At 44.0% G+C, this 12,471-nt stretch overlaps 1 protein-coding gene across 2 annotated transcripts in view; it reads left to right on the top strand.

The window, feature by feature from the left end:
• Window positions 1-12,471, top strand: part of LOC142075058 (SET-binding protein-like) — a 259,616-nt gene that overhangs the window by 185,037 nt on the left and 62,108 nt on the right. The window lies entirely within an intron of this gene.

Below are 12,471 nucleotides of genomic sequence, written 5' to 3'. Positions count from 1 at the left end.
ACCCATCACGGTGATAGCTGGACTAAATATATGGAAACCCTGGGTACAATTCTAGTGTAAATCTGTCACTTCGAGTCAGCAGGTGTCATGTAAAGTAATTATCCTGAGCATCGAGTGGCTGTGGGAAGAGACTGGTGTCATGGAAACAATAAACCCTAGCCGATTGACTCTGAAGAGTTTTAGGACTCATGACTTGGAAATATAAGCTGGGTAGATGAGGAGGGAGGAAGCTTCTTTCGGATGCTGAGGACATCTGTTCCTCTCCTGCAGAGGGGGAAGAAAAAAAAGGAATCTGAATCTTGTCTGAGAGACTGAATTGTACTTTACAATAGGGAGCTGCTTTCGTGATGACACAGAGGCAGGTGTTTTGCTGCAATATAAATGAATTTAGCTTGGGAGCAAGCCCAGAGCTCCTGCACCATCAGATATTTATCACAAAGCAGATTTCACACTTGGTTCTGGAAAAGGGTGAGCTTTACTGAACCAACCAGTGGTGGATGAGATTCTGATGTGCTAAAAAAGAGCTTCAAAGAAATGTAGTTCATAGCCTCCAAAATGAAAAGAGAATCAGCTGAGAACACAGAGGGAGCAGAGAATTTGTATAACCTGCCAATGTAAGGCTCTTAAGTTTTTTATTGACTTGTAACTGATTGAGATCCAAAGACTGCTCATGCTTAAGCCACCTAGACATTTCCATTTCCTTCACTGAGACCAGGATCTGGACTATAGCAATGAAAAGCAGTCTAAAATGAGAGCTTATCCCATGAAAACATTCCCATTCATGATATCATATTATATCAGAGCAATTGTGACACCCAGAAATAAGACACCCAGAAACACTGGAAAGGATACTGAATTTAGTCACTGGTTATATCAGGGTTGCTACATGCTTGACAAAGAACAAAATTATTCTCTATCAGAGAATAGCGCTGCGGTGGTTATTGCATTAAGGAAGTTGTGTCCTAGCAGACAAGGGTTAAAAGTCTTCAAAATTTTTAACAAGGCTTTTTCTCAGTTTTTTAGTGGAAGTTACTGATTTCTTAGTTTGATAAGAGTTGGATTTGTAGCCTTTTTGCTTTCAGAACAGAAGATGTTTGCTAAACCTGTACTTTCCAATTTAATATATTTCACTTAGGCATAACAAATTGTCAAGAGAAAATTCTTAGCACTGCTGAACGCAAATGAGTTTCCAAAGTAGGGGCATGATCCCCACCAGGCTGACCTGGAAATAGAATTGGTAAAGAAAAAGTCCATTTCATGTTATTTTCCTTCAGTTTATTGTCCATGACGTAAGGTGGAGTGGTAGAACTTGCAGTAGGAGCTCCATCAGATTTGCTGTTTAAACTTTTAAAACTGGTTCTCATTTAAACTAAAATTATTATTTTTATTTATTTTTACTTTTCATGATTACAACTGCACATCGTTCCCCATGACCTAATCCATCAAGTCACAGATTATGAACTGGTTTCTTCATTGTCAACTATTATTTAGATGGAAAAATCATCAGCAGTTAGCTAAGCAGAGCCAGCTAACCAGAGCCATACCTTGCACTACAAGGAAAAATATTAAAACTAAACAGTTCTGCCAAGAAAGGCCTGGAGCCAAGACTGCTCATTAAAGCCTAGGAACATCTGTCTCCTTATGACTGCCTAAGATCTCAGTGCAGCTTTTTTTCCTCTCTGCCTTTGACCTTCACTGGGATTCCCAACAGAGGTCCGCACTTGAGTCTAGCCATAACTATTAACCAATTCCCACTGAGGAGGGATTAAACTTTTCCATGATAACCTTGACCTTCTTTCTCCTAATTCACCTTGCGTTTCCCTGAGGTGGCTAAACAGTGATTAACTAATCATAAAAATAAAAGGTAAAAGGAAAAAAAAGCCCTATGAGAATGTACAGCTCTGTCCCAGGAGGCGATTTCCATAGCCTGATTGCTCTTGCCTTTTGGTATTTGTCATCTTTCACAATATAAAAATAATATATAACAGAGATAAGAGGAGACTTCCCGAATATTCAGATGAAAGCTGAAAATAGATTTATATCACAATTTCAATGTTATCTTTACTGCATGGGCATTTTGGCATGCTCAGTAATGCCATTTGCAACTTCATTGTATGTTGCTGGAGATGAAATATGGAGCAAAAACCACCCACGCTCAGTAAAGATATCTGTGATAAGAGTGATGAGAGAACCATTTAGTACTCTTTGGCATTCAGGCATTGCAGTTTGTTTCAGTGTAGTGTGCTGGTGCAGATGCCATTGCATTGTTGTTATTTTTATTATTATTATCATCTGTGTTGTAACAGCACTTAGCCATTTCTGAAAAGTTCAGTGTTCCCTGGTGCTACGTAGTGGTCACGCATACGGTAGAAAACAGTCCTGCCATATAATCTTAAAGTCTATGTATGATTTTACAACCTAGAAAGATTAGGATGCAAGGGAAGGGTTGTCCCTCTTACTTTCTGGAGGAGCTGGCTGCAGTCCTGGCATAAGAAATCTGTATCGAGAGTGAATGGTTCAATTGAGGGAGTGTCACCAGCGACCTTGGTTGGCCACAGCAAACGTCCATTCCCTGTACGGCACCAGCTTGGACTATCACTGGCCGTTCATTTTATATCTCTTGGGATCTCTTGGCGTTAAACGTGCAGTGTGAATGCATATGGCTGTTCTCCCAGTGCACTGCCTGTTTCTCTACCATTGTTCTGGAGAAATTGGAGTCGTTTCCATAAACACTAATTAATAACTCTTCCCACCTTCCTTCCCATCCACTCCCCATGACCTGTTGCTTCCTGCAGCATTTTTCTGAAATTGCTATTTTTGTAAGATTCTTTGTGCTCACCTAATCCTCCTGCATTTAGAAAGGTTAATTAATCAAAACTAATTAAACCCTGCTTTCCTGTTTGGCTGATGCAGAAGGCTAATGTCCAGTGGCATTAGTCTGGCCTATAGGCAAGGATACAGCAAAAGGTGTTTTGGATCCTGCCTTGCCACACTCACACTGTCATTTGGGCACATCCTAAACTGAACTTTCAAGTTGTGCGCATCAAGCATTGACTCACTTGACTCCCTCCTTCCACTCCCCACAGCCAGAGGTACACCTCATGCATTTGCAAAACGTTGTTGGGACCCCTCTGGCACTCCGTGACCTGAGGCACTGCGCACAGCTGGATGGCTGATCCTTTCATCTGCTCTCCAGTAGTTACTAAAGCCCTAGGTGAGGGACCCAGGGAGAGGTCACAGCTGGGCTGGGGAGACTGAGAGCAGAGCCTTATTTTAAAGATGTCCTCATAGCAAACTCCACATCTCCTTGTCATGTGTCTGCCTGCTTCGTTTCCATACGTGATGCTGAAGAAGAGAGTTGCATTGCTGATGAGCAGTCTCGATGCCATAGCTTGTGCCTTGGAAAAAAGCAGGAATGGTTATCTTTTCCCTATTTCTTTAGGTGGGGAAATGAGGAAAAGCACATTTGACATTTTAAGGTGCATAGATAAGATGGCAATTTGTGTATATGACCTGTCTGATTATGTCCTAGTTACAATCATTGCAGGTCAGGATGTAGCTGGGGGTGAAGCAGAGGTCGAAAGTCACTATATGCAGGACTGTTTTTCTGCTTTTCTTTGTAGTCAGACTAATCAAGGTCTATGCTACTTTACGCTCACAGTATTTCTGCCTCTTTTTTTTAAAACGATGATTATATAAGCAAAGATTGCCTTGCTTGTATATTGGGCATCATGGCTCAAAGATCAGCTAATAAGTACATGGGTTTCATCAGATATAGCACAGACACCATGCACAGTAAATTTACAGGAATATAAAGTTAATCATATGCAGCTATTAAGAAGGTAGTAATCATCAGTCTCCGAATGCTGGATAGTTAGCATGACAAACATGCTTTACAAATTAATGCTTAACCTACCTACAAGCCCCCCCCACGCCTTCCCCCCTCAACATCCAGCAGTGCTACAGGTTTAATTTCTTCTGATTTGACCTTTCCTCCTCAGCTAGTCTGTACGGTGCTGGTTTAACTCCGAAGGAATCAGTATCAACTTTAGATGGAGGATGGGTATCACACAGTGAGTAGTGTTTGGCCCTATGACTTGAGTGGGAGAAGAGGGGCTGTATCATGCATGCGTACATATGCAAGTCACGTTTATTAAATGCAAGACTGTATGTTGTATTTGTTTAAAGTTATTTTCCAATGTCTTTATATTAAAAGTGCCCTTGTTCCTGTTAAAAAGCCTTACACTGGGTGATTAAACCTTCCAAAGGGAGAGTAGGAGGAATACTGGAGGAAGGGAGGAGAAGTGACAATCAAACGAATGATCAGCATTCATCCGATGTCAGTACAAACACACATATAAGTAACCATGCTCTGCTGAGGAGTGTCATTTATCCAGATGAGATTTCTTCCCTGATAAAACTCCCCTCCGCGACTCAGTTTCCTGCTGGAATGGGCCATTGCCACACAACACGGAATAAATCTCTGGTTCGTCCTCTCTCAGAAGTCAAATGCATTAGTGTGATTTAAAACAGGACTTGCTATGAGCAAAAACAAACATCGCGAAATGTTGGCAAAGCCACCCTGAGTTTTGTTTTGGTTTGAGGGGGGTGTTGTTTGGGGTTTGTTTTTAAGAAACAGCATATGCAGTTCTGGACTATTATCATGAAGCCTTAATCAGCCACGGTTTTACACCGAGAAAGGATCTGTATTTCAGTAGTGGGTAAGCAGATTTGTTCTTCTGAATGTATATGGAAGACGCAGGCAAATAGGGTTAGCCAACTGTCTTATTAATCAAACTTTGCTGATTTTTGTGTAATAATACTTTCCACAAACATTTTTTTTTACTAGCTCCAGAATCACAGAGTTGGTTCATTACTCTGCAGTGAACACATTATTTCAGTAATAGGGAAACAGGTCCAACACTATATTTGATAAATGTTTTCTCTTCTGACCAGCTTACAGACATAAAATGAATGTCTATACGGGCTGGGTCTTGCATATATACTTATGGATGCACCTTTACATACTGGAACAAGGGATGAGAAGTGACAATCAGGTGATGAACAAAGTTCATTAGATATCAATTCAAACACAGGTAGCAAGTCACCTTGCTTTCTTCAGTAGTGGCTTTGATTCAACGGCACCTAGGTGTCATATGGCATTGCGTGCAGAGATGCAGAGGCAGGCTGATGCGTGGTCCAGAGTTCGAAAACCCATCTTCCATATCATAGTTTTTGCAGAAAAATGTCTAAATTGCAGTAAACCTCAGTGTCGAGGAAAGGGGATAAAAGCAGTTTCCTGCTGTACAGAGCCACGGTGGGGTCTGATACCCAGCGATGCCCAGCGAACGCAGTGTGGGAGCAGTGGCAGTGCTTGAAGCGGATGGGAGAAGAGCCAGGCTTGAACTTCACTCGCTGAGGGTGTATGGAGTATTAGTCACCCTCCCTTTCCCCAGCTCTGCCTCTGCTGTGGTTTCCTCGGACACCCCAGGCTCCTACATAGCTTTAAGCAGCTGCAAAAGTTTTCCAGCCCCAGTGTCAGCGGGGGGGTTGTGCCCTCCCCATGCGTCTTGTGGTGAGGGACAGGCACTGTACAGTTACGGGGTGAGCGTTTGTACCATCTGGCCCATAAAAGTTAGCATCGGAGCTTTACAAAATACCATTATTTGTAAATACAATTAGATTCATCAAAACAGCTGTTTGGGCCGCTGAATGTTTAGGAGTACAACCAAAACTACTGAAATGACCTCCAAAAATATTATCCGACCCCCTTAGGATAAACGTCCTTCTTGTTGTTTTCACAAAGTCTTCTGCCAGTCCTGGGGAGAGGAGGCCAAGCTAACATGAATGTTACTCCATTCTGCCCACGGCGTTTCCTAGAGGAACGGGCTGTTGAGGGAAAACAAAAATGATGGGGAAAGCAAGTCAAAGCTTTCCTTGAAAGTATTTTGACCAAGGCATTTGAAATACAGTGAGTTTTGTTGTTGTTGTTGTTGTTGTTTTAATGCTACCGCTTGCTTACTGTGTTGCTTCCAATGTTTGCACTGACCAAGGAGAGAAGAAACAAGAGGGAAGCTGGAGTGGGAGAGGGAGCTGGAGTATTTACCACCCAACCAATCTTTTATTTCCTCTCTTAATGATTGTATGTTTATTGCGCTGCCTGAGGCTCAGTACAAAGTCTTTTGGACCGGTGATGAATTAATCAAATTAAATGCTGTGACCCCTTTGCTTTTTGGGAGTGTTACAAGCCTCCCAGCACCCTGCCTAATTTCTGCCTCTTACTTTGCTCTCTGTCCAACAGTCAAGCGGTTCTTCCTTCACAACTTGGCGGCTCCCAGCTATTTATCTTCGCTCTTTCTGGCCAATGCCAGAATGTCTTGTTTGAAGTTTTTATTTAGACCACTGCTGGTTTATGGAGTTGTGCAGATTCCACGTTGGGTGTGCAGCAGCTTCGCGTCAGAGACAATTGGCTTCTGCTGGGCTTTTGGCTTTAAAAGGCAATAAAGAATCACGGCCGGATTCTCGTCTCGGCCTGGCATAAATCAAGCGCCTCCCCATTGAAATCGGTGAGGTTGACTTCTGGAGTGAAGTTTCTGTCGAGGCAAAAAGAGGTTGTGGGGCTGGGAAGTCCCATCCGTGGCTTCGGCAGGGGCGCGCCGGAGTCCTTGCATCCGTGCTCTATCTGCTGGGTGCTGAAAATGGTTCAGCATTTGCAGAGATTTTCTTAACTCAGAGGAAGAGGGCGGATTAAGATTTTGACAGTGCACAGTCTGGATCCTTGGGTAAGCGGCAGTTTAAGAAGAGTTAGAAGGAAAAGTGTGTGCTATAACGCTGGACTATACACAATATAGTGACTCAGAGCTGGGCATAGGAAGAGCTGAGTTCAAGATATCTGCTGGTGAGTGGGACTGTAAAGCACTCAGGGCAATCTGTGTCCCATCCAACCCAAAAGTGAGAGTTGGGATCTGTGACCTCTAATGCGTGATCTGAGGCAGCTTCTCCCTTCCCGCTGCCTACCAAGAGTTTTACGTTCATGTATCACAGAAGAAGAAAGCTGAAAGAGCATTATCCCAGCTGCCTTAGTCTGCCTGATTGCAATAACAATGCTGAACAACAAAAGGAGTAAGAATGCCTTGTTTTAAGGTTTCACCAAGGAAGTCAGAATAATTCCCGTATAGATCAAGGGCTGAGGGGAGGGGTGGGAAAGGAAAGATTTGACTGTCCATGGAGGACTTTTTACACAACCTCAAAGACTTGAAAAGACCCAAGGACTCATAATAGGAATCGTTAGTGATTTGTCATTGAAAACATGCAGCTGGGCATGGATCCCCATAGGATTTTGTAGCAGCACTGAGTCTGACCGAGCTTTCACATGGGGCGGTGCTGATTTCAGGAGGCTTCGGGAGTATGTGCAACGGAGAGTTAACTGTCAAGCAAGGGCAGGACTAGATGGCTCAGAGGGATTTGCTAATGAGCTATCAAGCCATGGGTCACTGGTTGAAATTTAATCTGCGAGAACAGTGACAGAAAATCAAATAGAAGTGCTGACGTCAGAGTGATGCTGGAGCAGCAGCAAAAGCATTGCCGGTCCCTCATGCAGCAGACACAGGCAGCTTAAATAAACTGGGAGCAAACTGTGAGGAGCTTGCCTGGTTGATCTCAATTGCAAGATATAGCTCAGCCAATTTGTATTATACCTATCAGTAACTCACTTGTCTTAGTGCGGTTGTTTGTGAATGACATCAGCATATCTCATCACAGAATCTGACCCAAACCCAGCGTTATATAGCACTAGAAACAGAGGTGTGGAGACATCTAGGTAGAGTTTGCTCAGCAGTGTTACGGAATGTGAATCAGCAATGTATCACAAAGCACAGCAGTTTGCAGTTCTGGTGATGGAGGTTTTTGCCATCAGGTCCCACGTCAAGGCCAGCAGTGATGGCTTTCCCATTCCCGGGCTGCTTGGCACTCTCCTGGAGAGGACTTGATGGTTTCACTGTAGTTTTCTCAGGGCTGGGGGGGGCTCACATTACTAAGGCTGTAAAACCAGCTCTTATGTTTTTCACAGTTACCAGAGGGAATATTGGTGACAAAAGGGACGAGGGCACCTCAGCAATGGTAGTGGTACTGCATATGGGGGTCAGCATGTTGGGGCAGGCAGGTTTGTGCTGATGTTCCTCACACCACTGACATGTTCATTGTCCTTTTCACTGATTTTTAGGAGCAACTCAGTGGTCCTTCCTCTGCTCCCAAGCAGCCGGGCTGAGGATACGGAGTCTCTCCAGACGGCACAGAGCTGCCGTTTCAGCTCTGTCTTTGGCCTTCCTCGCCTCCAGTGTAGGGAGGGAAGGGAGCAATAGTCAGCATTGTTTTCTGTGCCAGCTATGATTAGTTGGCATAAAGAGCACTTAAGTAAGTTGACACAGACTTTGAGTTGCTTGGTTTGCTTAAAAAAAGAAAAGAAAAAATCCCTGGACTACTCCAGGTTCTCTTTGCTGCCCGAAGTCTAGTCTGCACCAGTAAAACCTTGGGCTTATCCCAGAACTGGGACGTGGTCAGTTGCAGAATGCTTGTCATTGTGATATTTATTTATTTTCTACTTAAAAAAAATACTGTGGGAGAGCAACAAGTTAAAAAAATAGTTAAGCTCCAGATTCATGCAGATTTCCTGTTTTGCTTCTTAACAAAACCTCAAAACCACTTTGAACAAGTTTCCCACCTCAGCTGAGGGTGGAGTTGTGTACGCCCCACACGTGGCCTCCAGAAGTGCACCCAAGGACAATAGCACATCTCCTTTGGCACGGTGGGGCCAAATTTACTGCTAGCAGGGCAGTCGATACGTGCGCCTGTGCATGACTGCCCAAAAAACCTTCTGACTGAGCCAAGTACATTGGAAAACTTTAACTTTCTATTTCCAACAGAACAGACTGAATGGTAGAGATGTGGCAGAACCGAAACTGGAGGCATTTGATAAAGGGATGCCTCTCCGAGATGCTAGGCAGATATTGGCTGTTGTCGGTATGCTGGGCGATCTGTCGTAATTTCATTGATTTGATCTGGTGAGACAACATCTTGGTAAATAAGAAGAGCAGAGAAATCTATTGCACTGAAATTAATGGTTGTTGCCTGATCTCCTCTTAAATGAATTCATTGCAATCTGAAGCAATGCATGCATTTTGCAAACCCAGCATTCTTTGGCTCCTACAGTGCATCATGACATTACTTTAGGCGGTAAGGAAGATCTTATTTGTGATATAGTGTGCTGCGGTAGATAGTAAAGCAGCCTGGGAACTCTGGATGGAGCTATGGCATTTGGGCGTGTAATTCTAAGTAACAATAAGCAGTGTTTAACATCTCCTCCCACACTAGAAGCGTACCCATTAAAAGTTTAGCCAAGTCAGCTGTGCAAGTTCTTGCATAAAAGGACAAACTGCTAAAACGCTAATAGGAGCCACTCTTATGTTAAAGAGTGGGTAGAGCAGGATGCATTAACCCACATTCTCCTTCTCTACTGCTAATCGGGAGAGAGTCTTGCTGAGATCAAAGAAACCCCTAGCAGGTAAAAATGATAATAAATCACGCTCAAGCCCAGGTTCAGGACTCCTGAGTCTTTTTCTCATCTCTGTTTCTGAGATGCTACATAGTTTGAAGAAGTCAGTGAATGTGATTTAGACCATCCATGAGTCAACTTAAGTCCCTGGGAGAAGGAACTGGATGTGTCTAAGTCCCAGGGAATGGCTCAGTCCCTTTCATCTGAAAGAGAACCTACATCCCAGAGAAACTGAGTGTGTATATAAATCTGGACAGTGTGTTTTGGACTTAAGAGTAACTTAAGCACATAAGCATATAGTTTTACATGTGTTCAGTGATCAACAATTCTTGGCAGTCCATCGTGACTCACAAGTGGGTGAGGAGCTGCTAATATCTCCCGAGGTGTTGAAAAGGGCCCACTTCATTAAGTCACGGCCTGACCAAACCCACCAGTTTTAGGTGACGTTGAGCTAGCGCGGAACACCTCAGCAAGAGAAATTTGGGGCATGTTTATACTGTTTTTGCGGGCAAAGCCAGAAAGAGAGTCAATGCCTCTGGACTGCTTGTTACAGGCTGGCTTGTGTTCACATAGCTGAGAGCTGGGAGCGTGTGGAGTGGGCAGACCGATCCATGTTGCACAGTGCTTGATCCTGATCTCTCTCTGTAGCCCTGGGGTACAATTATGGTTATTTCTGGGTTTTTTTTCCTAACACAGATGCCAAAATAGGGGCTTTTCTGCAGCCACCTGCTTCTTGTGTCCTCTGGGAAGTGACAGGAGGGATACTGGGGTTTGGGGACTTCAGACTAGCATTGCAATGTTGCACCAGATAAAGAGCCAAAGTTCTGTGGTGCATGTCCACACTGTGCCTGGAGCAGAGCCTGGAGCACACTGTCATCTTGGCCATGCCCAGCTTTCCTCTTGGATGGAACAAATGGCTCCCTAATGGTCAGCTAACAAGTGCAAAGTGTGAAGGACCTGGATACCAGGATACAGGAGAAGGACAAGTCAGTCTGGCAGTGTGGAAACACCCAGGCATTCCTAAGTGCCAGCTAAGCCTGGGGCATGAGGGAACGCCTGTTCCCTGGCCTAACTTGATTCATGCCATTTATCTGATAGAGCTGGGAAATAGAAGATTTACAAGCAAAGTAAAGACCTTCTCTTCCACTGGCTTGAAACTCTCTCGCTTCTGCATCTTACTTACAACTTCTGGTTGTCGAGTAGTCGACCTTCAGCAGGAGGAGGCAATGCCTCCACTCCAGCCTTACCTGTAGCCTGGTATAGTCTGGGCAAGTGGAAATGCTGGGGTCAGACGCCCTTGGGCTGGACAGCCTAGATCTCTAGTTTTCTATTTTCTGGATAATATCTTGTGCTTCCTCCTCCCACTTATCCCCCAACACAGGTGCTTGCCCTTCAGAGGAGAATTTGCATTTTGATTCCCACGTAAGCAGGATTTCACACTGTTGAGCCTTGAATTAAGCACTTACGCAGCCACACTCCTGAGAATAATATTTCCTAGTGCCTACACCTGAGTGGCTGCATGCAACCACACTAAATCATCCCATGAAGGACCCACAGTTCACCGTTCAGTTGATGGAGAAACGTGTGAACATCGCTTGGGTGCTACTTCAGAGGCATCCGTCTCTGAGTTGCTTGTATAGTTTGCGTAGGCACCTGCCTTAAGTGATCTGAATCATTCTGCTGGAGCCAAGCACCTCTTTTTTTTTAGATGTTGCAACAAATAAATTGAGTGCCTAAAGCAGGCAGTCTCAATCCAGCCTTCAGGGTCTCCACGTTTACCGACTGATATAATGATATAATAGTCCTTGCACAATTCAAAGAGCTATTGCAAGATTTTAATTAATTAATACTGGCAAGGCTTTGAAATGTTGGAAATGAAATGAGGTCTATAAAAGAAGTGTATTATTATGACTTGACGGTACTTTCTACTTCACTTTCACACCATACCTGAGCACAGAGCAGGCAGCTGCATCCTCTGATTCATCATGAATCATGAAGATGACTACTTAAAATGTGGATAGTATTGATATATTTACACTGGTTAAAATGTTCCAGGGAAGAGACATTACTTCTCACTCCAATAATGCTGGCCAAAGTGCTGGCAGCTCCCCCTCTTTTTTTTTCTTGTTTCTTAGTATTACCCTATCTATACTGGAGACCTCAGTCACCCAGCACTCAGTGTTTAAGCAAGATGTACCTGAAGTAGCTGGAGATGTGAGTCCTACTAGGATCTGCAGAAGACCTAATTACTCCCCAGTGACAGTGTTGGCTAGCACAGGTTCCCATCCTGAGCACTAGAGTCCCTCAGATAGCTTTTGGTCTTCCATTTCTCTAGTATGATTGATGTTAATTATAGCTATGCAGTTTCAATAGTGAGCAAGACACCCAAGAGACGTTGTTATCCCCAAAGTCCTTCTTGTGCTTAGCATCAGATTAACACACAAAATTCCTTGGACTAAGTCCCTTGGTAGGTCACACCATTTCATCAAATTACAAAATAGCTCATTAGGTTCCTAGTCAGGTTTAATTTTCTCTATATGTAAATTCTTAATGAAGAATGTTGTAAACTTGCTCGCTAAGCACTTTGCCTCCACTGCTATGTGAAACACAGGCAAATGTTACAGGGTAAAGACAGGAGAGAGGGGAAGTGTCTGCCACTAAACAGTATAACTCCAGGTGATGCCACTAAACACCCAAGGGATGCTGCCATTCAGCTAGCCACCAGGAAGAGGTGGCCTCAGAAGGAGGTGGCTGGATGGGCCATGCAGGTGGCTAGTATAGTCCTATCAGCAGGTCTCTTGCGCCAGGGGCAGCTCTTTTCATGTGCATGACATGGTACCGGCAGCTTCTGTTGCTCCTGACAGTGTGCAGGAGGGGTCCTGGCATTGCTGCTTGGCCCTCATGCACTGTCCTGATAGTGT

This window comes from Calonectris borealis, chromosome W, assembly GCF_964195595.1.
Source record: "Calonectris borealis chromosome W, bCalBor7.hap1.2, whole genome shotgun sequence".
NCBI classification, from domain to species: Eukaryota; Metazoa; Chordata; class Aves; order Procellariiformes; family Procellariidae; genus Calonectris; species Calonectris borealis.
The sequence above is the reverse complement of the archived record's forward strand: the minus strand, read 5'-3'. Positions and strand labels throughout refer to the sequence as shown.